This window comes from Arachis duranensis, chromosome 3, assembly GCF_000817695.3.
Source record: "Arachis duranensis cultivar V14167 chromosome 3, aradu.V14167.gnm2.J7QH, whole genome shotgun sequence".
NCBI lineage: Eukaryota > Viridiplantae > Streptophyta > Magnoliopsida > Fabales > Fabaceae > Arachis > Arachis duranensis.
In genome coordinates, this window is record NC_029774.3 from 9383280 (window position 1) to 9389553 (window position 6274).

Consider the following 6274-nt stretch of genomic DNA (forward strand, 5'->3'; position numbering starts at 1 on the left):
GAACAAGAATAAGCTGAATTGAATAGAAGAACAATAGTAATTGCATTAATACTCGAGGTACAGCAGAGCTCCACACCTTAATCTATGGTGTGTAGAAACTCCACCGTTGAAAATACATAAGAACAAGGTCTAGGCATGGCTGAATGGCCAGCCTCCCAAAGAGGGTTCAATCATAAAAACATGATCAAAAGATTCTAATACAATAGCAAAAGGTCCTATTTGTAGAGAACTAGTAGCTTAGGGTTTACAAAGATGAGTAAATGACATAAAAATCCACTTCTGGGCCCACTTGGTGTGTGCTTGGGCTGAGCATTGAAACTTTCATGTGTAGAGACTCTTCTTGGAGTTAAACGCCAGCTTTTGTGCCAGTTTGGGCGTTTAACTCCCATTCTTGTGCCAGTTTCGGCATTTAACGCCAGAATTCTTGAGCTGACTTGGAACGCCTATTTGGGCCATCAAATGTCGGAAAAAGTATAGACTATTATATATTGCTGGAAAGCCCAGGATGTCTACTTTCCAAAGCAATTGAGAGCGCGCCAATTGGGTTTCTGTAGCTCCAGAAAATTTACTTCGAGTGCAGGGAGGTCAGAATCCAACAGCATCTGCAGTCATTTTTAGCCTCTGAATCAGATTTTTGCTCAGGTCCCTCAATTTCAGCCAGAAAATACCTGAAATCATAGAAAAACACACAAACTCATAGTAAAGTCCAGAAAAGTGAATTTTAAATAAAAACTAATAAAAATATAATAAAAACTAACTAAAACATACTAAAAACAATGCCAAAAAACGTATAAATATCTGCTCATCAGGCATCACCATTGTCAATGGCTACATCCCATCCTCTCAGTGAAAAAGGTCCAAATGCTCTGTCACGGCATGGCTAATCATCTGTCAATTCTCGATCATGTTGGAATAGAATCCCTTGATTCTTTTGCGTTTGTCATCACGCCCAGCAATCGCGAGTTTGAAGCTCGTCACAGTCATTCAATCCCAGAATCCTACACGGAATACCACAGACAAGGTTTATACTTTCTGGATTCTCATGAATGCCGCCATCAATTCTAGCTTATACCACGAAGACTCTGATCTCACGGAATGGAAGGCTCAATTTTCAGGCGAGGGGCAACCATGCATCGTGTATCGGGAATCCAAGAGATATGCATCCTAGCTCTCGCTTGTAGAATGGAAGTGGTTGTCAGGCACGCGTTCATATGGATGGATGATGATGAGTGTCACAGATCATCACATCCATCAGGTTGAAGTACGAATGATATCTTAGAACAGGAATAATTTGAATTGAATAGAAAATAATATTGCATTAAAACTTGAGGTACAGCAGAGCTCCACACTCTTAATCTATGGTGTGTAGAAACTCCACTGTTGAAAATACATAAGTGATGAAGGTCCAGGCATGGCCGAATGGCCAGCCCCCAAAAGATGATGTGAAATTCGAATAATAGGGAAAAGGACCAAAGATGTGGTCAAAAGACGACTAATACACTAGTAAAAAGTTCTATTTATACTAAACTAGCTACTAGGGTTTACAGAAGTAAGTAATTGATAGATAAATCCACTTCCGAGGCCCACTTGGTGTATGTTTGGGCTGAGCTTGATATTTACACGAGCTGAGGCTTATCTTGGAGTTGAATGCCAAGTTGTAACGTGTTTTGGGCGTTCAACTCTAGTTCGTGACGTGTTTCTAGCGTTTGACTTCAGAATGCAACATGGAACTGGCGTTGAGCGCCAGTTTACGTCATCTAAACTCGAATAAAGTATGAACTATTATATATTGCTGGAAAGCTCTGGATGTCTACTTTCCAACGTCGTTAAGAGCGCGCCATTTGGAGTTTTTTAGCTCCAGAAAATCCATTTCGAGTGAAGGGAGGTCAGATTCCAACAGCATCAGCAGTCCTTTGTCAGCCTCCTTCTCAAAGTTTTGCTCAAGTCCCTCAATTTCAGCCAGAAAATACCTGAAATCACAGAAAAACACAAAAATTCATAGTAAAGTCCAGAAATGTAAATTTAGCATAAAAACTAATGAAAACATCCCTAAAAGTAGCTAGATCCTACTAAAAACTACCTAAAAATAATGCCAAAAAGCATATAAATTATCCGCTCATCACAACACCAAACTTAAATTGTTGCTTGTCCCCAAGCAACTAAAAATCAAATAGTCATCACAACACCAAACTTAAATTATTGCTTGTCCCCAAGCAACTGAAAATCAAATAGGATAAAAAGAAGAGAATATACTATAAATCCCAAAATATCAATGAATATTAATTCTAATTAGATGAGCGGGACTTGCAGCTTTTTGCTTCTGAACAGTTTTGGCATCTCACTTTCTCCTTTGAAGTTTAGAATGATTGGCTTCTATGGGAACTTAGAATTTTAGATAGTGTTATTGATTTTCCTAGTTAAGTATGTTGATTCTTGAACACAGCTACTTATGAGTCTTGGCCGTGGCCTTAAGCACTTTGTTTTCCAGTATTACCACCGGATACATAAATGCCACAGACACATGACTGGGTGAACCTTTTCAGATTGTGACTCAGCTTTGCTAAAGTCCCCAGTTAGAGGTGTCCAGAGCTCTTAAGCACACTCTTTTTGCTTTGGATCACGACTTTAACCACTCAGTCTCAAGCTTTTCACTTGGACCTTCATGCCATAAGCACATGGTTAGGGACAACTTGATTTAGCCGCTTAGGCCTGGATTTTATTTCCTTTGGGCCCTCCTATCCATTGATGCTCAAAGCCTTGGATCCTTTTTACCCTTGCCTTTTGGTTTTAAGGGCTATTGGCTTTTTCTGCTTGTTTTTTCTTTTTCTTTCTAATTTTTTTCACCACTTTTTTTTTCTTTTTTTTCGCAAGCTTTTTACTTTTTCACTGCTTTTTCTTGCTTCAAGAATCAATTTTATGATTTTTCAGATCATCAATAGCATTTCTCTTGTTCATCATTCTTTCAAGAGCTAACAATTTTAACATTCATAAACAACAAGATAAAAAATATGCACTGTTCAAGCATTCATTCAGAAAACAAAAAGTATTATCACCACATCAATATAATTAAACTAATTTCAAGGATAAATTCGAAACTCATGTACTTCTTGTTCTTTTGAATTAAAAACATTTTTCATTTAAGAGAGGTGAAGGATTAACGGAATTATTCATAACTTTAAGACATAGTTACTAACTACTAATGATCATGAAGTAGAAACACAAAACATAGATGAACATATAACATAAAAACCGAACAGCAGAAAAAATAAGAATAAGGAACGAGTCCACCTTAGTGGCGTCTTCTCCTTGAAGGACCAATAATGTCCTTAAGCTCTTCTATGTCCCTTCCTTGCCTTTGTTGCTCTTCCCTCATTGCTCTTTGATCTTCTCTAATTTCATGGAGAATGATGGAGTGCTCTTGATGTTCCACCCTTAATTGATCCACATTGTAACTCAAATCTTCTAGGGAAATGTTGAGTTTTTCCCAATAGTTGTTGGGAGGAAAGTGCATCCCTTGAGGCATCTCTGTGATTTCTTGATGATGAGCTTCCTCATGCATCTCTTGAGATCCGTGGATGGTCTCTCTTGTTTGCTCCATCCTCTTCTTGGTGATGGGCTTATCCTCTTCAATGAGGATGTCTCCTTCTATGATAACTCCAGCTAAGTAACATAGATGGCAAATAAGATGAGGAAAAGCTAGCCTTGCCGTGGTGGAGGACTTTTCGACTATTTTGTAGAGTTCAAGAGGGATGACTTCATGAACTTCTACTTCCTCTCCATTCATGATGCTATGAATCATGATGGCCCGATCCACAGTAACTTCGGATCGATTGCTAGTGGGGATGATGGAGCGTTGGATGAACTCCAACCATCCTCTAGCCACAGGCTTTAGGTCCAGTCTTCTCAGTTGAACTGGCTTGCCTCTTGAGTCTCTTTTCCATTGAGCTCCTTCCACACATATGTCCATGAGGACTTGGTCCAACCTTTGATTAAAGTTGACCCCTCTAGTGTAGGGGCGTTCATCTCCTTGCATCATGGGCAAGTTGAATGCCAACCTCACATTTTCCGGACTAAAATCTAAGTATTTTCCCTGAACCATTGTAAGATAATTCTTTGGATTTGGGTTCTTACTTTGATCATGGTTCCTAGTGATCCATACATTGGCATAGAACTCTTGAACCATTAAAATTTTGACTTGTTGCAAGGGGTTGGTTAGAACTTCCCAACCTCTTCTTTGGATCTCATGTCGGATCTCCGGATACTCATTTTTCTTGAGCTTGAAAGGGACCTCAGGGATCACCTTCTTCTTGGCCACAACATCATAGAAGTGGTCTTGATGGGCTTTGGAGATGAATCTTTCCATCTCCCATGACTCGAAGGTGGAAGTTTTTGTCTTCCCTTTTCCTTTCTAGAGGATTCTCCGGCCTTAGGTGTCATCAATGGTTATGGAAAAACAAAAAAAGCTTATGCTTTTACCACACCAAACTTAAAATATTGCTCGCCCTCAAGCAAGAGAAGAAAGAAAAGAAGAAGAAGAAGAGAAAATATGGAGGGGAGGGGGAAAGGTGTATTCGGCCAAGGTGTAGAAGAGGGGGTTGTGTTGTGTGAAAATTAAGGAGAATTGAGGGGTTTATATAGTGAGGGGAGAGGGAGTAGGTTCGGCTATTTAGGGTGGGTTTGAGTTGGAAAGAATTTTGAATTTTGAAGGTAGGTGGGGTTTCTGGGAAAGATTGGATGGATGTGAGTGGTGAAAGGGGAAATTGGAAAGAGAGATTGAGGTGATTGGTGAAGAATTTTGGGGAAGAGTGTTTATTGGAAAGAGATGATGAATGTTGAGAAGAAGGGAGGATATGGTAGGTGAAGATCCTGTGGGGTCCACAGATTCTGAGGTGTTAAGAATTTACATCCCTGCACCAATTATGCATGTGGAATGCCTTTGCATACAATTCTAGCGTTTAAACGCCGAAGTGATGCACGTTTTGGGCGTTCAACGCCCATGTGCAGCATGTTTAGGCGTTGAACGCCAGTTCCATGCTTGTTACTGGCGTTCAGTGCCAGCTTTCCTCAGGGCATATTCCTGGCATTTGAACGCCAGGATGTTGCTTGTTTCTGGCGTTCAGCGCCAGATCCATGCTCTGTTCTGGCGTTGAACGCCAGGCAGATGCTATTTACTGGCGTTTAAATGCCAATAAGTCCTTTCTCCAGGGTGTGATTTTTCTTCTGCTGTTTTTTATTCTATTTTTAATTTTAGTATTTCTTTCGTGACTCCACATGATCATGAACCTAATAAAACACAAAATAATAATTAAATAAAAATAAAATTAGATAAATAAAAATTGGGTTGCCTCCCAACAAGCGCTCTTTTAATGTCACTAGCTTGACAGTGGGCTCTCATGGAGCCTTAGAGAAGTTCAGACCATGATGAAGTCCTCCCAACACCAAACTTAGAGTCTGAATGTGGGGTCTTCTCAACACCAAACTTAGAGTTTGGTTGTGGCCTTTCAACACCAAACTTAGAGTTTGACTGTGGGGGCTTTGTCTGACTCTGTATTGAGAGAAGCCTTTCATGCTTTCTCTCCAGTGTTACAGAGGGATGGCCGTGTGCCTTAAACACAAGGTAGTCCCCATTCAATTGAAGGACTAATTCTCCTCTGTTAACATCAATCACAGCACCTGCTATGGCTAGGAAATGTCTTCCTAGGATGATGCATTCATCCTCCACCTTCCTAGTGTCTAAGATTATGAAATCAGCAGGGATGTAAAGGCCTTCAACCTTCACTAACACGTCCTCTACTAATCTATCAGCTTGTCTTACTGACTTGTCTGCCAATTGTAATGAGAATAAGGAAGGTTATACCTCAATGATCCCCAGTTTCTCCATTATAGAGAGTGGCATAAGGTTTATGCTTGAACCTAGATCACACAGAGCCTTGTTAAAGGTCATGGTGCCTATGGTACAGGGTATTAAGAATTTGTCAGGATCTTGTCTTTTTTGAGGTAAAGTTTTCTGAACCCATGTATCTAGTTCACTAATGAGCAAGGGAGGTTCACCTTCCCAAGTCTCATTACCAAACAACTTGGCATTCAGCTTCATGATAGCTCCTAAATATTGAGCAACTTGCTCTCCAGTTACATCTTCATCCTCTTCAGAGGAAGAATAGTTTTCGGAGCTCATGAATGGCAGAAAGAGATTTATTGGAATCTCTATGGTCTCTATGTGAGCCTCAGATTCCTTTAGGTCCTCAATAGGGAACTCCTTCTTGCTTGAGAGACG